Consider the following 23060-nt stretch of genomic DNA (forward strand, 5'->3'; position numbering starts at 1 on the left):
TAAAGACTACCTACTGACAATGAAAGTGTATACTGTTGGGATCTTGATCAAATTATTTAATTTAACTTTTATTGCCTGAAGTAACCCTTTAATCATTAATTTGTTGTAGAGATTGAAATTTCCCAATAATATCCCAGTCCCTTGCATTCTAAACTGTGGTATCCTTATCTCTAGAGCACTGTAGCTGTCTGGTGTTTTCTCTGTTTTCACGGGTTTCATCTGGAGTATACTTTGACCAAATTGAAGTGTGTAAATCAAACCTGAGGTAAATTAAGTATGCCAGTCTGTACCAAAGAGGAGAGCTGTAGCTGTGATGCTCCTATTACTCAGATGATTTAATTCTATTTAGTATGGAAAATACTGAGAAGCTGAAAAAAAAAAAAAAAATCCCTGTGGACATCTCATTAGGAGTTTTGAATATCAGGAAATGACTGCAGGACATTCGTTGCCACCTTCTCTCTAAATGCCCTCAAACATTGATATAAGACATTTTTTCATTAATATCTTATTAGATATGTTATGGTATCAACAGCAAAGACTGCAGTAGTATAGTCTGTACTTTTCAAAAATATCCCCTTAAGTCTCAAAAATTTTTAAATAATTTAACTTCTTCAAATGAAATACCTTTGAGATATTTTATTAAAAGTGTTTAGAATCTAGTGTCCATTTTTTATCCCATCTATATACTTTATATGTATATATATATATATATGGCCATTGTTAATGAAGTGTACTTAGTATTGTATCATAGTTCAGAAGAAATTGTTCCAAGTATGTCCAAAAATGGTAAAAACTAATCAGTGGTTGTTTCATATTAATATGAATCATTTAGTTCTATGGGCCAAAAAATAACTATTAAAACACTCTTGGCAATTGAAGTGTCAGCCACAGCAAATCGCTGTCATCAACTAACTTTTGTCTGTGCCTAGTCTATATATTCAGGATTGAACTATCTCTGTGGAATAAACTTAGCAAATACACATAGTATCAGATTATAGGCAGTTTCTGGAGTAGGGTTTCTCATTGACTGTTCTGCAAACTGTCTGAGAATCACCCAAGAACTCATTGAAAATGCAAAATTTCTGGGCCTCTGCATCAGCCTTACTGAATCAGAATTCTTGGGGTGTAGGATCTGGAAATATGCATTTCTAAGCAGTTCCTAGTTATTCTCAGGACTTTTGTTGCAGAGGGCTGCCTCTGATTCCTCTGGAATTCTCTGAAATAAGAGGTAACAAAGTGAAAATTCCTTACTGTTTTGTCACCACCCATGTTTACCTGAATAAGTGTGCTGATTTTGTTGTTGCCGGGTTAGGAAGGGAGTTGAGAAACAGGATGACAAAAAATGTAATATTTTTAGTAATGAGCACAAATAAATGACAAAGTAGAGTAAAAATTGTCAAATAAGCAAGGCAGCCAGTCAAGCAATGCAACCCAGTCCCCACTCCCCAAACCAACAGCTCTCTAAAACGATGTCCCCAATGGAGTTGAAATTGAAGACCCAGCTGCTATATGGTTTCTTGTGGCCCATATTCTATGTACAACCCACAGCTGCCTTTTTATCCAACTCTGTAATTTTAGTTCATTGTCATTTATTACTTAATCTGATTTTCTTTTTTCCTAGACAAGGGGTCCTTAGACAGAAAGATCAATTAAGGAGGCAGAAATGTGGGGAGAAACTGAATTGAAGGGGAACCCACAATCCATATATAGGGGAGAAGGACAAAAAGGACAAAAACTGGGGAAACAAGGTATCAAGAATTGTGAAAGATCTGCCACAGTCCAACAGATGCTGACAGAAGACTGACACGCAGTCGCCAGAGTATTATCATTTTCTTGCATCAGCTCCCCAATCCCCAATTACCATAGGGTGACATTATGAGGGCTAGGTGACATAAACAAGCTCAGAGGGTTTGGTCATACCTCAGGCACCCTGAGCTTAGGAAACTTGAATTTTTATAATGGGCTGCAAGCAAACATTTGCCCCAGTGGGAGAAATTATCTTTATCATATTGAACTGCAAACAAACCTGCCCTTTGCTCCACAGGGAGAACTGTGTCTGTCTTCCAAGACTGATTGCTATACAGACATCCTTAAAAAGATAGTCAGAAACCAAAGCTGTCAGTACCTCTGCTTGCAAGATGTGCAGACACATGAGACTCATGGAGAAATTCAAAACAAGATGGGAGAAAGAAAGCTTGAAAGAAGGCTTGGAGACATTCCTTTTGCTGAAGAGTGTGCTTCAGTGGATGTTGTAGGGTATCAGATGCCTTAGAATAGGTAGGAAAGAATTTGTTAACAAACTTTAACTTAAGAGAGGAAAAAGGAATAAAGAAGGGAAATGTGAAAAAATGGCTAATTGGTGCTCTTTTAAATCATAACACATTCTACCCTTTTTATTTTGCAGATTTTATTGAAATATATTCACATACCATGTATTCCATCCAAAGCATACAATCAATATCTCACAGTATCATCACTTATCCGTGCAATCATTATCATACTCAATTTTTGAACATTTTCATTGGCCCAAAGAGAAAAATACAGATAAACACACAAAAAGAAAACCCAAAATACCCCGTTATTGACCCCTAGTATTGGTGTGGCATAGCTGTTACTGTTGATGAAAGAATATTAAGGTATAACTGTTGACTATTGCCCATATCTTGCAATAAGTAATTTTTCCCCTTACACCTCTCTGTTATTAACTCTTTGTACAAGTGTTGTACCTTTGTACTAGTTCATGCTAGAACTTATTTATATTTGTAGTGGTAATTGGTGACATACATGACTTTAAACAACCCCTTTCAACTAAATTCAGCTACAATATGGCACTATTACTTATAATCCCAATAATGAGCTACCATCACTTCTATCCATTCCCAAACATTTTAAGTTCAACCTCGTTAACAATTCTGTGCATAGTAGGTAAACACTCTCCCTTCTCTAGCTTCTGCCTATCTCTAGTTACCTATATTCTATGTTTTAAGACTCTTAGTTTACATATTCTAGTTAGTTCATATTAGTGAAATCATATAATATCTGTCCTTTTGTGTCTAACTTATTTCACTCAACATTATGTCCTCAAGGTTCATCCATGTTGTTGCTGCTCCTGAACCTCGTTCCTTCTTACTGCTGCATAATATTCCATCATATATCTGTACCACTTCTTGTTTATCCATTCATCTGTTGATGGACACTTGGAATGTTTCTCTCTTTTGGCAATTGTAAATAATGCACTATGAACATCAGTTGTGCAAATATCTGTTTGTGTCTCTGCTTTCAGATCTTCTGGGTATATACTGAGTAATAGAATTGCCAGGTTGCAGGGCAGCTCAATATTTAGTTTTTGGTGGAACTACCAAACTGTCTTCCACAGCAGCTGTACAATTTTACATTCACAGCAGCAGTGATTAAGTGTTCCTATTTCTCCACATCCTCTCCAACATTTGTAGTTTTCTGTTTATTCAGTAGTGGCCATTATAATAGATGTGGTTTTGATTGGCATTTCCCTAATAGCTAATAAGATGAACATATTTTAGCCATTTGTATTTCTTCTTTGGAAAAATTGCTATTCATCTTTGCCCATTTTATAATTGGGCTGTTTGTCCTTTAATTGTGGAACTCTGGATTTCTTTACTGGGTATCAAACTCTTATCAGAATTATGGTTACCAAATATTCTCTCCCATTAAGTTGGCTGCTTCCAAAGTAGTTGGAAGCACAGAAGTGTTCAGTCTTGAGGAGTTCCCATTTATCGATTTTTTCTTTTGTTGCTTGCACTTGCGGTATAACATCTAAGAAGCTAACTCCTATTTCTAGGTCTTGAAGATGTTTCCCTATATTTTCTTCTAGGAGTTTTATGTTACTGGCTCTTATATTTAGGTCTTTGATCCACTTTGAGTTAATTTTTGTATGTCTCTCTTTTGACCACAGTGGCTTTATTATAAGCTTTAAAGTCAGGAAGTGTAAGTACTCCCACTTTGTTCTTTTTTAGGATATTTTTTTGCTGTTCAAGTTCCTTTTCCTTCCAAATAAATTTGGTAATTAACTTTTTCAAGTCTGAAAATTAGGTTGTTTGAATTTTGGTTGGTATTGTGTTGAATCTGTAGATCAATCAATTTGGGTGGAATTGACATCTTAATGACATTTAGCCTTCCTATCCATGAACTCGGAATGTCTTTGCATATATTTACTTCTTCTTTGATTTCTTTTAGCAATGTTTTGTAGTTTTCTGTGTACTGGTCCTTTACAAACTTGGTTAAATTTATTCCTAGATACTTGATTCTTTTAGTTGCTCTTGTGAGTGGAATTTTTTCTTAATTGCCTCCTCAGGTCATTACTCATGTATAGAAATGTTACTTATTTTTGTGCAAAAATATGGAACACTTCATGAATTTGCATGTCACCCCTGTGCAGGGACCATGCTAATCTTCTCTGTATAGTTCTAATTTTAGTATATGTGCTGCCAAAGTTAGCATTACCTTTTTTTTTTTTTTTTAAGAACTAATTTCAGCTAGATAAAGTATAGTCACAAGTGGAAATACTGCTGTGAAGATAATATTAACTCTCCCATTAAAAGTAGACCAGAAAGATTTTTTAAGGATTTTAAACAATTTTATGTTTTTGTGCCTCCCCCAGTTATAAATTTGATTGCTCACCTTTTCTTAAATGCTCCATGAAGAACTGAGTTTAATACTGATTGATAAATTGAATTTATATCTCTCAAACCAATATTTTATGTAAGAAATGGGTTTGGCTCAGACTTCTGGTCAAGACCTACATTATGCTATAGTTTGGAATAGTTTGGTCACGTATTTACCAGGAATATCTAAGATGAATAGGAACGTGTGTGTATGTTCCTTGTTGTGATGTGGTTTGGAAAGTGTTCATTTTGTGAGTTTTCCCCTTAAAAGTCAAAAGTTAAGAACTCCCTATGATTTTTACTTGTTGATTTCCCAAAGGAAATTAGCCAAGGCCTACTGAACAAACTTCAGTTCATCAAAGCCCACAATGGAGCACAGTGGTCTGTGTTACCAGCATAGGACAGTACATCTACATCCCCTGATAATCTGAAGATTCCTTGAAGATAATATTGTGCCAGGTTCAAGACAGGCTTTCCTTTCATTGTTATTAATCAATATTGATTGTGCATATCAAATGCAGTAGCTATGTGAGTTATAATTTGAAGAGAAACTTTGTCCCTATTTCCAAATGGGGTTCAAGAAATGAAATGTTATATATTTTCATAAGCTCTAGGAGATTCATTTATGTGGTAAGTCAATTTGAGATAAAGATTTAGATTCCCTGCAAGTTAGAAATTAATGTCTTTGCATTCATCTAAGTCTGCCATATTGTCTCTATATATACAACAAAAACATACAGTAAATATGATATTTTGTATATACTTTGTAGTTTGATATATATTTATATTCAATTTAATTAAACAAGAGCTTAGTGAAATGATTGGTATAATTGATTTCTTGTATATAGATTGAGCCAGTTGGTTGACTAACTCAAAATCAGTTATTTTCAGAATAACTCAAAATCAGTTCATTTGGAGTTATTTACAGAAAGCCACTATAAATGGAAAGAATTTTGTAGGCTAGTAGGATTCAATGCAAAAGAGTTATTTCTGGGTGGGAGAGGGGTTGTAGGTGATTTTTCCCCTTGTATTTGTCTGTATTTTGTTTTATTCTTCTATAGCAGAATCAATATTGCTTGTCATATGTAAGAACAAACTAAAAAGAAAAAAAAATACAAAGGAATCATAACTATTGTAACCAGACCCCAAGAGAGTAAAACATAACACACACATACACATACACTCCAAGAGAAAGATGTCAGGTTTGGAACAGTTGATTAACCTAGGCAGAAGGAACTAGTGAACCTAGACTTGGCAAGATTCTCTCTTTTACTTGTTCTGCTAGTTTGAATGTATTATGTACCCCAGAAAAAGCCATATTCTTTGATGCAATCTTGTGGGGCAGATGTTTTAGTGCTGATTAGATTGAAATCCTTTGAGTGCTTCCATGGAGATGTGACCCTCCCTACTGAAGGTGATAACTCTGATAAGACAATTTCCATGGAGGTGTGGCAACGCCCATTCAGCCTGGGCCTTGATTAGTTTACTGGAGCACTGTATAAGTTCAGACAGGAGTGAGCTCACTACAGCCACGAGGGACACTTTGAAGAATGCACAGAAGCTGAGAGATTAGCTACAGATAAGAGACATTTTGAAGATGGCCATTGAAAGCAGACTCTTGCTCCAGAGAAGCTAAGAGAGGACAAATACGCCGGGAGCAACTGAGAGTGACATTTTGAAGAGGATCTGTGACCTAGAGAGGAATGTCCTGGGAGAAAGCCATTTTGAAACCAGAATTTGGAGTGGATGCCAGCCATGTGCCTTCCCAGCTAACAGAGGTTTTCCGGACACCATTGGCCATCTCCAGTGACGGTACCTGATTGTTGATGCGTTACCTTGGACACTTGATGGCCTTAAGACCGTAACTGTGTAACCAGATAAACCCCCTTTATAAAAGCCAATCCATTTCTGGTGTTTTGCATTCCAGCAGCCTTAGCATACTAGAACACTTGCATTTGTGTTCCATGCCTACCAGCAGCCTAGTGGACACTAGGCCCATAATTACTCTTGTAAGTTGAAACAATGGAAGAACAAGTGAATTCTAGAAAGTCCATTGGTTCAAGTTGAATTGAAAACTGCAGGCACCAATGAAAGTCTGGTTTGGAATGGAGAGATGAGAATGGAAAATCAGCAAAGTTGACATCACCAGAAGCCAAATCTAGAATCTGGAAGATTTAGAATATATGGTACAAATGGTGTAGATCAAAGTAGGGAAACAGAATCCCATATATTAGAAATCATCAAAGCATTGAAGATCTTGCCTTTCAATATCATTGCTGCTAGAAAAAAGGGTAGGGTTATTCTGTCTTTTGACAGAGGCTTAAGGCTGTCTGTTCTCCACCATATTTGTATGCATTCTTCCCATTAGGAAAGACTGTTCGGCAAATGACGCTGCAAAGACCATGTCCTTATAGTCAGATGTAACTCATTTAAATATCTGTTTTTTAATTTACTGGGTTTTGAGACATTGGGCAAGCCACTTTACCTCTCTGAGCCTCAATTTCTTTTTCTGTTAATTCAAAGTACTAATATATAATTTCAGAGGTTTCAGTAGGGATTAAATGGCATGACATACATAATACCTATCACAGTGTCTTGTTCAGCAGAGGCAATTTAAAAATGTAGCTCTACATATATTTTTACTATTATTATTCTAGAACATAAGTGTCATGTGGTAAGGACATTTACAGTGGTGTTCCCATCACCCAGAAGAGCTCCTGGTGCATAGGAGGCACTAATAAATAGTTGTTGAATGAATGAATTATTAAAGAGATTAGAGTCCTCCAGGTCAATCTTTATACTAAGTAAAACAGGGAAAGATAATGACATTTGCTCCACAATTAAATTTTTTTCTCCCAGGACAATGAGTAAATGGTATCTTGACTAATTTATTTCTGACATCATGGCCATACTACCAGTAATTTTTTAGTGGATTCAATAAAGATAACCTGACATTTATACAGTGCTTTTACACAGAAAGAAGAATTATTATTTCCTTTTTTTTAACAGATAAAAAAATTGAGGATCAGAGAGATTAAAACATGCAAAACCTTCCCTGATTTTCAAGAACAAAGCAGAAATGAATAAGAAAAAGCTATTAATTAACAGGAAAAATATAGTCAACCAGGTTATGGTGAAAACAGATCCAGACATCATTTCAGTTTTCACTCATGATAGTCAGATTTATACATTGACCATTCTGTTTAGTATCAGAAATGATTTTGCACGTGCAATTTTCAGTAAAATAGAATTGAGTAATTCTTCCTATATTGTCAAATAATAAAGACTTTTTTTGAGTTCACTGTGAACTGTCTTTATCCAGCAAATCACAGTCACATATTTGTGCATTATTTTGCATCTGATACATATTCATTTATGTAAATATGCACTTTGTCTTCTCAATATAACTAGCTCCAAACATGTGGAATAGAATGTACCAATTAGTACAACTTAATACAATTGTATTAGAGTCTGAAATGAGGGGCCACCTGGCAGGAGAGGCTAGGAAAGAAGGCTTCTAGGGAAATGACCAGCTTTCTTAAGCAGTTCATAAAAGTGTTCTGAAAAACCTAGGGCAATTTAGGCATACATGTCAGACTTAAGAAGAGAAGAAATTGCAGAAAAGTAACCATCACCTTGAACAAAAGAGAAAATCTTGGTATTCAGGGTTTGATTGAGGCAAAAGTGCTATCAGGACCAGAAGAAAATTGAGTGTTATTTGAATTCATAGTCACCATCTTAGCTTTTATTTCTTGTTCCATTCTATACCCCTGCCTTTACTTTCCACTTACATCATCTTTTAAATTTGCTTATAATTTAGGCCACTCTGCTGAATTTTGTTTCTTTATAAGTTAATTAACACTTATTTGTGACAACTTGGAATAAAAAAATGCATGAGGTTCATCTAAATAAAGCACTAGTCCATAATAATGAGCACTTCAGTAAATATACATTTATATTATTTATTTACATTTATATTTATAGCAACAAGATATATTATTGCTGTGAGACTATCAAGTGCTAGGTCCTCAGACATCTTCGAGAAGTTTCTAAACTAGTAAAGGAGAGTGATCAAAGAAACACATAGTTATACTACAGTGTGACAAGTGCTTTGTTAAACTAATCATAAGGTGCTACGCAAGGCTGTCAAAAAGCACTGGACATAACCTTGAGGTGTCACAGAAAGCTTCTAAGAGACTTTGACCCTGATGGACTGTGAAAACTGAGATTGAGTTTGACAGGTTAGCAAAAAACAAAGAAACCAAAAATAGGATGGAAGGGTCTCCCAGACTGAAGCAGAAGTATATTTCTAGCCCCATAGGAGACAGGGGACATGGCACAATTTGTTCAGTCAGGCTGCAGGGGGCTGGAGGAGACCAGAAAGAGGAATGGAAAGGAAGGATTGGTGCTGAATAGGAAGATAGGACCACATTAGATGGGAGGTAATGAATTTACAAAAGCTTACTTAGATAAAGGGCTTCCCAATCAAAAAGGAATAACTTTGAGATGATAGAAATATTCAGAAATACAGCTGAATATTAAACAAATGTATTTAAGTAGTTTTATTTTCTATAACAGTGGAGTATGCTTGGAAGATTTCTGTTTTGTCATGGCAAAGGCAAGGGAAAGGATTAAAATAGTAATACTGAGAACAACAACTCCAACAAAAAGAAATATGAAGAGCTAAGATATGTAAAGGGAAATCCCTGAAGGTATTGAACATTGAGTATTAGAAACAAATGAAAAATCACCCAGAAATAATACTTTTAAATAAAAATATTTCCCCTCAATGGAACAACACAGAAAATCTTTTGTTTTCACCTGGGACTTTCATGGCATAAAAAGTTTAGATTTAATTCTGTGGTTTGTATAAGCCCTCTATTGAAGTACTACCACATGTTATTAAATATGCAGTTATGGAATATATAATTCCTTCTATTGAGGGAAACATAATAGGTCCTTTGTTTTAAGTCCTAGACATACTTGCACTTCAATTAATGACTACTGTGCCAAGGCTATTTTTACTTAATGACTCTGGAACCCAATTTAACTTAAATGTATTCTCTCACATTTTTATTTAGGTTGTGAAAGAAGTTTCAAAGTTAAGGGTCTATGATGATCTTATCCCTTTTGCTCATGGAAAATGAAAATGCATCTACAGTAAACAAGCATATTTTTATTATTTTTTTAATTTTCTGACAATGAAGGAAACCCATTTCCTTGCATTAAGTACATGAGCAAAACTTGATGAGAGTCTGCATTTATTTTATGCTGTTTTCTTTATTCCTCTTTCCAGACTGGCATTCTTCGCTTCAGAAAAATAATATATAGAATAATAGGTATGACGGAGTTTGACTATCAGGTGGCAGTAAGAAAACAGTTTCTAACAGGGTGAAAATGCTTTTGGTTGAAAGTGATTCTATGCCAAACTAAAGAAAAGTGGTGAAGTCAGGAAAGAAAAAATATATGCATCACATACTTAGATGTGTGCATCTGTTATAGTATACTCGTCTAGATTTGTGCTCTAGTAAGCTGCCAAAAAATCAAACTCTGAAAATATCAAGGGGTATTCTTCTAAGTATATTCTTCAGACTGGTGTGAAGGTTCAAACCTGGCATTATTCAGTATAGACATACAGTTAATAAACCTGAATATATTCAAATACAACTTTATCAGCATATTTCCTCAGTGAGCAGTTACACCCAGCATGGAAATGTATAGAATTAAATTATTTAACACTTCTGAATTATACTTCTTGGGTCTTTTCCATACCATTATGACTAAACTTCACAGGATTGTCAAGGATTCTTATGTTTGATATTGCACACGTTTGTGTGTTTGGTGAATAAGCGTTTATGTATTTGAAGGAAAGAAAAGTTTGAGTGATTAGCAAGAGTATGATAGAAATGGCAAAAAATTTACATGTATGTGGAAGAATTGTGGTAGGTAAATTTGAAACAAAATGGGCAAATTTAGGGGAAATTTCCTCTTTTGATTCTAGCTTGCTTCCCCCATTCCCACTCGTTTCTTCATGTATTTATTCATTCTGTCTCTTTCCCTTTCTTACCACACACAACATATTACTAATCTTTTCTGACTGCCACTTTTTTCTCTCTCATTCCCTTCTTATTTCTTCCCAATTATATAACAATACTAAATCAACTTTTAAAAGACATTTATATAATGGGGATCAACAGTGAATTACTCTGTCACCTTGAAAACTTTTAAAAATATGAATTCTTGCATAAATATTACCCAGGTATTCTGAATTATTCAGTGTATATTTTACTTACCTGCAAATAAACCATGAAACAGTGATTTGAAAAATTACTAGGTTATTATAATAAACATTTATGTTTGGGGATTACAGGATAATGAGTATAACAATATAATAAAAAGAGAAGACCTGAATTCTATTTTTAATTCTGTTACTTAACTCATTATACAACTATGGACAAAGAACTTAAATCTAGGTTTCAATTCTTCCATTTCTAAAATGAGGAAGTCATCTATATGGTGTCTCCTACTTTTGAGATTTGGGTATATTTCTATGATACGGTCATCCAAGTGTTCAAGGAATGCATAGATTCAATTCACAACAGATAAGGAGTAAAGGCTTAAAGCCTCCCATTTGGCTTTAGTGTCAAATGATTCCAGGTAATCTCATCCTTTTGCTTTATGAGTTCCTTGAGAAATTATTAAGGATAATAATTATGTTCTCTTATGCATTATTGGGTAAAGTTTTTTTGTTTTTTTTTTTTTAATTTTAATTTCATGGAAAGAATAAGTCCTAGTAATAGAGAAAAAAACTTTAAAGAATTCCTAAGTAGATATTCTGTTTATGTAATGCAGTGTGGCAGATGGTAACAAAAAAAAAAAGGATTTGGAAGCAGTCACACTCTGTCACTTACTCCCTAAGGATTACTGGGAAAGTCAGTTAACCTCTCTGGGGCTCAGATTCCTTGCATAAAAACTGGGGAAAATTACATCCATCTTGATTTGCTCTGAAACTTAAATGCCATAATATATGTAAAACAACAGAGCGACTTGTCCATGGCAAACATCTTTCTATACTGTAAATATTAATATAAAGCACTCATCACATTGTCCTATTTACTTCTATGTCTACCTTCCTCTGTGGCCTGTGAGCCCCTTGATGGGGCAGGTTTCCTCTTACCCACCTGTGTGTGAGAGATAGTACAGCACAGTGATTGCAACAACAGACTCTGGCGTTGAGCCACCCAGCTTTAAATACTTGTTCTGCCACTTACTACTGTGTGAGTTTGGTCAAGTTATTAAGCTTTGTGTGTGTCAGTTTCTTCAACTATGAAGTGGGGAGTGTGAAGATTAACTTAGTGAATACAAGACAAGGCTTAGTGGATATGATTATTCCTCCCAACACCTAGCACAATGCCTGGTGAGAAATGTCCATTAGTTGAATAAATACATGAATTTAAAATAAGGGGCCATGGGAGTCTACGATTGATAAAAACCTTAAAAACCATCCAATCAAATTTCTTCATGTAATGGATTTACGCATTTGGGTTCAGATAGCTTTGGAAGTTAGATCACAGATTTCAGAGATATCCTGGGAATGGGACCTTGGAATCCTGATTGTAGATAATGAGGCTACTTTCAATTTACCAGCCTGCCTCCATGTAAATCTGAGAAGGAATCTAATTATTTTTAGTAAACTGTGTAAACTCAAGAGACTTTTAGTAAGATAGTATAATCTGAAGGATAAGAGGAAATGCAGAGATGGAAAGTGTTGAATAACCAGAATGCGCATACATGCTAGTTATCAGAATGGGCGAAAATGAAATAAAGTGGAGAACCAAGAAAATTATAATTCTCAGAGAACAGAGAAAATAAGCACAATAAATAATCCTTAGAAATGATGCTGCACACAAGATAGGTTTGTTCTCATATTGTTGGAAATAAGAATTTTTGCTTATAGTGAATGTAAGGAAGTCTCAGCATCATATAGCCTGATGTTTGCTGCTACAATGTGAAATTAACAGCATTGCAAACAAACAAACAAACAACAACATAAAACCCACTCTGACAGGGGCATTAAACAGTTATAGTTTTCACAAGCAAAGTAAAATGTAACAAAGGTCTATTTAAAACATTCTGAGTGTGTCCATGTTTAATATTCACCATTCTGCTCTTATTACCTTGAGATCATAGTCTGCACAGTTCATCCAATAACTTAAAAGTACTTTGGTAACAATAGTATAGACAGAAGATATTATGTCCATTCTACAGTTGTTCCAAAGTTAACAATTTGGATGAAATTTCTAAGTTTTTGAATAATATAATGATAAATATTAGCTAAAAAAATTAAACAATTTTTTTGCAATGCATTATGCTTTGACCTAGTCTAAACAAATAAGTACTTTATAACCTGAAACAGATGTTGAGAGTGTTTCTGCATTTAGTCCAATCAGCTATTGCACATTACATGATAGGATGGAGAGAGTTGTATCAGTAATTAGCTATTGTTCACAAATGTTACATTTATTAATGCTGTTTCATCTTTGTGAGCATATTGGCTTTGCAAAACTTCTATTTTTCTCTGTGGATGTCAAAAGGACTTTGAAGCACAATGTAATTCAGAGGCAGATGCACTCTTTTCTAAAGTCTCTCATGAGCTATTCTGCATAAACAAACAGGAAATAGATATATCTGATGATGTGTGAATTCTTTGAGTCGTGTTGAAAAATTCTAAGAATCCACTGTCCTATAGAATTTTCTAGATTATCCAATGTGGTAGAGGTTTCAAGCTGTCTATCGAAATCTGTTTTAATCTTCCTACTGCACCCACTGCTTGGACTACATTGCATAGCCAATTTGGGGGTCAGTGTTCACCACATAACTGAGGGAAATGTGAGCAGAAATGATGTGGGTCATTTCCAGGCTTTGCCCATAAAATCTTCCCATGCACACTCCCCCATGTGTGCTTCCCCTTCTGGCTAACTGGGATAGTGAAGAGTCAGGGTGACATTGGAAGCTGCATGTTGAAGGTGATGTAGCTGCCATTATCTTTAGCCCCTGAATAATTGTTTACAGTGGAATACCCTTGCCGCTCTTGCCCTGTTTAATGACTCACTTTTCCCGGAAAAGACTCTGAGCTATTAGATGAGCGAGAACTAAACATCCTTTTTGTAGATTCATTACATGTTTAGGTCTGTTTGTTACCATAGTTTAGCTTCCCTGCCCCACCTGCCTACCCTCTCGACTTATATAATCAAGGATATAGGTAAATCCCATAGATAAAGTAGAAACATCTGCCTCATGTCTTACTTTAAAAATCTAGTCCAGAAACAATGATAACTTCTTCATCAGAGTAAAGGGATAATGAATCTCTCTTTGCATAACCTACTAAAATTGTTTGCAAATTTTGTGAGTCATGGTGAAAAAAAAAAAAAATCTGTGAGCATCATGACTTTGGGGCTACGTATGATTTTGCTTGAAAACACTATGATATTCAAAATAGCATCTGGCTATCAACCTCTGACATGAACTTTCCTGACCAAATATGAGTGAAAACAAAGAAAAAGGAACAAAGGTTGCAAAACCTAAAACCTATAACTGACACAGAGTCAAAATCTGAAAGGAATTTAGACAAATTAAAAAGTTCAAGAAGTTAGAATAAGAAAAACAGTAGTCTACCTAGCTTAGCCTCACTGAAAAAAAAGGAATGCTGCCTGCCTGAAAGAAGGCAGAAAACTTACTTTTTCTTTCTCAGCTTCTAGTTGCCTCAGAAACTTCCAGGCTGTACCAAAGAGAAAACTGGACAATCTTCCCTCTATGTATGGTTGGTACTTTTGAAGGCAGTGAGAAGATTATTTCCTTTATCCACTAATTCACTGCATTTCTTGGGATATGGTTTCACAATTTAAAACATCATATGTGTAAGTAAAAAAAGGAGAATAGTCCTAGAACCTAAACGTGTTGAAACTGTAGCTTTCCATTGATTCCAAGAATCATAGTATCAGAGATTAGAGGTAGAGGATGAAGCTAAGTAAATTCTGTAGAGCTGCATCTGATTAATTCTGCTAGACAGAGGAAAAGGGAGAAATCTGGGACCATGGGTAGCATAACACCAGATTCTGTCTTCATCACAAGGCATTCTCCTTGTGTGCCTGTGTGTTCAAATTTCCCTCATCATATTTTTTGTGAGAATGCAGTCAACGAGAACTCTCACCTACTATTGAGGAGAATGTAAATTGGAACAACTGTGGAAAGCAATTTTGTATCCCCTAGTAAAGTTGAAAATGTGTCTATTTCACAACCTGGCAATTCCTCTCTGTGATATATTCCCTAGACATGTGTACATGTGAACCAGGAGCATGCACACAAATATTTTAGAGGTATTCTTTATAATAGCAACAAATCTAGAAACAACCCAGATGTTCATCAGCACTAAATTGGATATATAAATTATGTAGGACGTCTATACAGAAATGAAAATAAATATATAATATCTACATGAATCAGTATGGGTGAAACTCAAAATTATAATACTGAGCTAAGGAAATAATACACAGGAAAGATACATATAATATGAGATAGTTGATGTGTAAATTTCAAAAAAAAAAAAAAACCCTAACCCTAACCCTAACTTTATTTAGGGATGCTTGCATAGGTGGTACCATTTAGAAGGAATGATTCTAGGATACAGATGAAAATGACAAAGAAATTAAAACTATGGAAGAAAAGAATGATTTGGAGAAGAAACTAAAGCACAACTAAAGTAATAAAATTCAGAGAACTAATTGAAGAAAACTTTTAAGAGCTGAGAAAAAGCCCTGGGTGTACATATCAAAATAGCCCACAAACTTCAATGTGGTGTCTTGTTAAAAAATGTTTGGAATCATATGTACAAATTAAATTGTATGAATAATTCAGTCCCCACACAGAATAATGTCATTCCTACAGAGAAATAAAATAAATGGACTATCCTTCAGATTTCTTCTCTACATTAATAAATAACAACTGGCAATAGAATCATGCTCATAGAATTTGGAGAGACATAAATTGTGAATTAAGAACCAATCATCAATGTGTGATAACAGTTTGGTATTGTTATACAAGATTTATGAAAATATATTCTTCACAAGTCCATGTTGCTTCCAGTTGATAGATTAACATTAGTAGCTTACTAATAAAAAAAAATAGTATCTAAATGCTGTATTCAGCTAAGCTCAAATGTAATTCCAAACAGTTGATATAAACAAGATTTCATAAATTCCTTCAAAAAGTTTTGCATTTAAATATATATAATATAAATGTAGAAAGTGATTACAAAGGATCTGCTTATGAAAGCTCAGATTATACTTTTTTAAAACAGGGGCCTTGAGGTGAAGGAAGAGTGGAGAGGAGAATGGATGGGAGGAGTGATAATGCATATAGAAAGCCAAGAAAGCATGCTGATTGTTACCTCTCATTTGTTGGAGGAAAAAACGGCATCATTTAATTGTTGCATTTTGGTAACCAATGAGACATAAATAATATCATTAAATGCCAAATGCAAACCCTGGTACAATTCATGCAGGGAACATAAATGCAAATCTCGACCACAGAGAATAAAAAAAAAACTGGAACACATGAAAAACAGAAAAGCAAATGAAAACATCATTCATGATGTACTAATATGATCAACTATCCTATTAAAAGGTACAGAGGCAAAAATTGGGCTTGTGGTTAAAAACACTAGTGTTTATTATATGCTAATATGATAAACAATGATATATGGCTTACATAAGGCCTAAACCTAAAACAAAGTTACATATGTATTTTCACTAAAGAATGGATACAGTTGTATTAAATGAATTGAAATAAAAAAATATAGGAGTAAAAATATGAACTGCAGACAGTGGCATCTAAAGCAACAAAGGTTAAAGTAAACTGGAATAAAACAATTCTATTTTGTATTGAAATTTGAAATTGTTGCTGTTGGAGGGAGCATAGTACATAGCCTTATAACTTCCCCCAAGAGTTTGGAGCCCATTGAGAGATAGATGCAAGGCTTTGACTAATGAAAAGCCTGCCCCTGTCTCCTAGAGCATAGGGCAGAATGAATGCACATGGCCTACAGAGGGCTGGCAATTAAGAAAGGCACCAAGCAGAGCATGTCTATTCCTTCTTTCAACTCCACATTCACATAACTCCCTCTTCTTTTCAAGGGAATGGGGAGGTAGGCTAAGGGTATTACAGTGGCAAAGATTTTTCACATCAAAATATGAAGCCAGGAAAATGAAAATTCCTCCCCCAACAATCTGTATTACTTTGTAGATAAAGTAATATAAAATACATGCATGCGCATGTGTGTATTCTTCTTAGAAATTTCTTCTTAGAAAAATAAAAGACATGGAAAATATTTACAAATTTACAAATACTTGGAGAGATTTTTACTTAAAATGTCTGCATCCTTTGCTGGATCAAGTTAGGAAAAAATGAGGTTAAAATTTTAATAATAACATAAATAATGTTGAACTAAAGTACATATTGAATTTTGCACCCTTAGAGAAACCAACTATCTTTTTTGGGCATTCACAGAACTTTTATAAATGTGGTTTATTACTAGGTCACAAAAAATCTCAATATATCCCCCAAAGCAAAATTTTGAGAGTCGTAGTTTCCAAACCAAACTTAATAACAAAAGTTTAAAGCTCCAAGAAGAAAATCCCAAACCTGTGAAAATCAAAAAATAAGATCAAAAATAACATTTCATGTAGTCTATTTAAGAAATAGCAAAAGTAAATATACTACATAGATAGCAAAGCAGACCAGATTCAGAAGAAATTTTATAAGTTTAATAGCCATTTATTATGAAAAAAGAAAGACTACTAATAAATTAAATATGTATTTTCTTAAGATGTTAAGAAAACAAAACTTGAGAGAGATTTTTACTTTTAGAAGTATGTAGATTACATATCCAGGGACAACCCTGGGACTGAACAACTAAATGCTAGATACAATTTTCAAAGTATATTTTTAAATGCATGGTTGTAATTGAATAAAAACACCAATAAATACTGAGCCCTAAAATTAACCAAAATAAGGACCAATAGGATGTGAGAAAGTGTAAATACATTGTTTTTCCTGAGTATTCAATGAATTATCCAGACCTCGAGTATCAATTTTGATCGCTATAAAAGGTGCAGGGAAAAGGAGGAGATAAAGTCCAGAGACCCATGAAAAGTATAGGAGATCTCTCCTGTGTAAGTCTAATATTTTCAAAGGGCTGTACCTGTAATATAAATATGCACAATTATTTAAATTATTAAAACAGATTACTAAGATTTACACAAATTTAGAGAATAATCTTTATCCATTCCTGTGAGTGTAAACCCATTTTAAGTAGGACCTTTTGAAAATGGTTTTTTTTTTTTTTTTACTAATTGAAGTCTGGGCTCTTTTTCAGCTTTTTTTTTTTTTTTTTTTTTTTTTACAGTGGCTGAATGCACTAATACTGACATTCATATCTGCCAAGCTCTAGCTCTGAGAATCAGGTGTCTCAGAGATATGCATTGTTCCAGAGACCAATCAGGTTATACGCTAGGGGATCAGCATCTCAAAGTTTAGAGACAGGCATTACAATTCAGGGATAGAGTTAACTGCTGTAAGAGCTTACAATCTAGGGACTATTACAATTATTATGCCCACGGTAGGCTATGTTCTAAGATTCAATTCTGAGTTTACACATTGTAGTTAGTCCATACTGGTGAGGCATAATCCCTCTCACCATGTTTTCTCCAAGACTTTTACTCCTATATATATTTTTTCCTACAGTTTTATAGAGTTATATTCACATACCATACATTTATCCATGGTGTACAATCAGTTGTACATGGTACCATCATAAAGTTGTACATTTATCACCACAATCAGCACTTGAACATATTGATTACTACAAGAATTTTTTTTTTTTTTTAGCAATAAGAAAAAAAAATGATAAAAAGAAAAATGTCATACAATACAATATACCAGTAAGGACAGCAAATAACACCACTACCAAGAATCCCATATTCCTTCCCTATATCCCCCTCTCATATACATTTAGCATTGGCATATTGCCTTTGTTACATTTAATGGAGGTATATTACAATGTTACTGTCAACCATAGACTCCAGTTTGCTTTGATTATGTTTTTTCCTGAATACAATACCCTTTTCAACTCTCTACATGGTTGACATTCATTTGCTTTCCCACATACAAAAACATTTTTATATTTGTATATTTAGTAACAGTCATTGGCCACTCCAGTTTTTGCCATGTTATACAGTCCCAGTCTTTATCATCTATCTTTACCTCTGGTGTCATACATTCTCCTATCCCACCTCTTTCAGCTTTACTCACAGACATCTTTATTCAGTGTACTTACAATACTGTGCTACCATCACACAGTATTATGCTATCTATTTCTGGATCTATGCAATCAATCCTAAACATTCTGTAGCCCTTCAGCATCAAATGGCTGGTCTCTGCCCTCTTTCTATCTCCTGGTCACCTGTGTTGTCAGCTTTTAACTCCCAAAGTTTGTTCATTAATGTCTGTTCATATTAGTGAGACCATACAGAATCTGTCCTTTTTTTTCTGGCTAACTTCACTCAACATAATGTCCTCAAGGTTCATCCACATTATTACATGATCCATGTCTTTGTTCTGTCTTACAGCTGCATAATATTCCATCATGTGTATATACCACAGTTTGTTTATCCACTCGTCCTTTGATGGACATTTGGGCTGTTTCCATCTCTTGGCAATTGTGAATAATGCTGCAATAAACATCGGTTTACAAATGTCTGTTTGTGTCTTTTTTTTTTTTTTTCATTTTTATTGAGATTGTTCAGATACCATACAATTATCCAAAGATCCAAAGTGTACAATCACTTACCCCCGGGTACCCTCATACAGCTGTGCATCCATCATACTTAATTCTTGTTCAATTTTTAGAAACTTTTCATTACTCCAGACAAGAAATAAAGTGAAAGATGAAAAAAGAAAAAAAGAAAAGGAAACTCTAATCCTCCCCTATCCCTAACCAACCCCCCTCAATTGTTGACTCGTAGTATTGGTATAGTACATTTGTTACTGTTTATGAAAAAATGTTGAAATACTACTAACTGTAGTATATAGTTTGTAATAAGTATATAGTTCTTCCCTATATGCCCCTCTATTATTAACTTCTAATTGTATTGTCATACATTTGTTCTGGTTCATGGAAGCGATTTCTAGTATTTGTAGAGTTGATCATGGACATTGCCCACCATAGGATTCAGTTTTATACATTCCCATCTTTTGACCTCCAACTTTCCTTCTGGTAACATATATGACTCTGAGCTTCCCCTTTCCACCTCATTCACACACCATTCGGCACTGTTAGTTATTCTCACATCTTGCTACCAACACCCCGTTCATTTCCAAACATTTAAGTTCATCCTAGTTGAACATTCTGCTCATACTAAGCAACCACTCCCCATTCTTAAACCTCGTCCTATATCTTGGTACCTTATATTTCATGTCTATGAGTTTACATATTATAATTAATTCCTATCAGTGAGACCCTGCCATAATTGTCCTTATGTGTCTGGCTTATTTCACTCAGTATATTGCCCACGAGGTTTTGTCATCAACCCATTTTTTTTTTAATATGGTTTTGTTCACTCACCATACATTTCATCCCAAGTAAATAATCGATGGTTCTCTGCATGGTCATACATTTATGTGTTCACCACCTTCACCATTATCTATATAAGGGGCATCTACATTTCTTCCACAAGGCAGGAGGGAGAGTCAAAGAAGGTAGAGAGGCAAAAGAAAGAGGAAAAAAAAATGACAGCTAGGAAGCAGCAAAAGGAAAAATAACCTTAAATCAAAGTAGAATAAAGAATCAGACAATACCACCAATGTCAAGTGTCTAACATGCCTCCCCTATCCCCCCCTCTTATCTGCATTTACCTTGGTATATCACCTTTGTTACATTAAAGGAAGCATAATACAATGATTCTATTAGTTATACTCTCTAGTTTATGCTGATTGCATCCCTCCCCCAATGCCTCCCCATTTTTAACACCTTGCAAGGTTGACATTTGCTTGTTCTCCCTCGTAAAAGAACATATTTGTACATTTCATCACAATTGTTGAGTACTCTAGATTTCACCAAGTTACACAGTCCCAGTCTTTATCTTTCCTCCTTTCTTGTGGTGTCTCACATGCTCCCCACCTTCCTCTCTCATCCATATTCATGTGTTCCAATGAATTGTTCAGTGTACTTACATTGCTGTGCTACCATCTCCCAAAATTGTGTTCCAAACCACACACTCCTGTCTTCTATCACCCTGTAGTGCTCCCTTTAGTATTTCCTGTAGGGCAGGTGTCTTGTTCACAAAGTCTCTCATTGTCTGTTTGTCAGAAAATATTTTGAGCTCTCCCTCATATTTGAAGGACAGCTTTGCTGGATATAGGATTCTTGGTTGGCGGTTTTTCTCTTTCAGTATCTTAAATATATCACACCACTTCCTTCTTGCCTCCATGCTTTCTGCTGAGAGATCCGCACATAGTCTTATTAAGCTTCCTTTGTATGTAACGGATCGCTTTTCTCTTGCTGCTTTCAGGATTCTCTCTTTGTCTTTGACATTTGATAATCTGATTATTAAGTGTATTGGCGTAGGCCTATTCATATCTCTTCTGTTTGGAGTACACTGCACTTCTTGGATCTGTAATTTTATGTCTTTCATAAGAGATGGGAAATTTTCATTAATATTTCCTCTATTATTGCTTCTGCCCCCTTTCCCTTCTCTTCTCCTTCTGGGACACCAATGATATGTACATTATTGTACTTTGTTTCATCCTTGAGTTCCCAGAGACATTGCTCATATTTTTTCATTCTTTTCTCCATCTGCTCCTTTGCGTGTAGGCTTTCAGGTGTTTTGTTCTCCAGTTCCTGAGTGTTTTCTTCTGCCTCTTGAGATCTGCTGTTGTATGTTTCCATTGTGTCTTTCATCTCTTGTGTTGTGCCTTTCATTTCCATAGATTCTACTAGTTGTTTTTTTGAACTTTTGATTTCTGCCATATATATGCCCAGTGTTTCCTTTACAGCCTCTATCTCTTTTGCAATATCTTCTTTAAACTTTTTGATTTGATTTAAATTCCTGTATCTCAGTTGAAGTGTATATTTGTTCCTTTGACTGGGCCACAACTTTGTTTTTCTTAGTGTAGGTTGTAATTTTCTGTTGTCTAGGCATGGTTTCCTTGGTTATCCAATTCAGGTTTTCCCAGACCAGAACAGGCTCAGGTCCCAGAAGGAAGAAATATTCAGTATCTGGTTTCCCTGAGGGTGTGTCTTAGAAAATTGCTCCACCCTTTGATGCCTCAGGTCACTGTGCTTTTCTGCCCAGCAGGTGATGCCTGTTAGCCGTTCTGAATGGAAAGGGCCCCACCCCTTTCCTCCTAGAGAAGACAGAGCCCCAGGTGGAGGTCATTAGCATTTCAATGGTCTCTCTCTCTGCTTGTGCTGTCTCCACCCTTCCCCAAGTCACAGCCCTGGAAACTGAATACGACTGGGGCTTTCTCCACTGAGCCGAAAAAGAAACAGATAGTCCCCTTCAGACCCAGTCCAAGGCGACCCTCCGGCTCTCCAAGGTCAGTCGTCACCCAAAGCCTCTGTCTGTTTTTTGGGGATGCGTACCTGTAGTGAGCAGTTCACACTTGCTACTTAAAACCCCAGTTGGAGCTCAGCTGAGCTGTATTCACTTGCTGGGAGAGAGCTTCTCTCTGGCACCACGAGGCTTTGCAGCTCGGGCTATGGGGGAGGGGGTCTCACAACTTGGATCCGCAGGTTTTACTCACAGATTTTATGCTGTGTTCTCGGGCATTCCTCCCAATTCAGGTTGGTGTATGATGAGTGGATGGTCTCGTTTGTCCCCCCGCAGTTATTCTGGATTATTTACTAGTTGTTTCTGGTTTTTTGTAGTTGTTCCAGGGGGACTACTTAGCTTCCACTCCTCTATATGCCACCATCTTGCCCCACCTCCTGTTTGTGTCTTAAGTTTCAGTTCCTCTGAGTATATACCCAGCAATGGAATAGCTGGGTCATATGGCAAATCTATATTAAGCTTCCTGAGGAGCCTCCACACTGTCTTCCAGAGTGGTTGCACCATTCTACATTCCCACCAATAATGAATAAGTGTGCCTCTTTCTCCACATCCTCTCCAGCACTTGTCATTTTCTGTTTTTTGGATAATGGCCATTCTGGTAGGTGTGAGATGATATCTCATTGTGGTTTTGATTTGCATTTCCTTAGTAGCCAGGGAAGTTGAGCATTTTTTCATATGTTTTTGAGCCATTTGTGTTTCCTCTTCAGAAAAATGTCTGTTCATGTCTTTTGCCCATTTTTTAATTGGATTGTTT

At 35.5% G+C, this 23060-nt stretch overlaps 1 protein-coding gene and 1 non-coding gene across 3 annotated transcripts in view; one reads left to right on the forward strand and one right to left on the reverse strand.

The window, feature by feature from the left end:
- The window catches only part of NEGR1 (neuronal growth regulator 1), a 904198-nt gene that overhangs the window by 626491 nt on the left and 254647 nt on the right, over positions 1-23060 (forward strand). The gene's annotated exons all lie outside the window — the stretch shown is intronic.
- On the reverse strand, positions 4370-4476 carry LOC119528253. The gene has a single exon (XR_005215573.1). It is a non-coding gene; the product is annotated as a U6 spliceosomal RNA (small nuclear RNA).

The sequence above is a fragment of the Choloepus didactylus genome, chromosome 2 (genome assembly GCF_015220235.1).
Source record: "Choloepus didactylus isolate mChoDid1 chromosome 2, mChoDid1.pri, whole genome shotgun sequence".
In the NCBI taxonomy this organism is placed as follows: domain Eukaryota; kingdom Metazoa; phylum Chordata; class Mammalia; order Pilosa; family Megalonychidae; genus Choloepus; species Choloepus didactylus.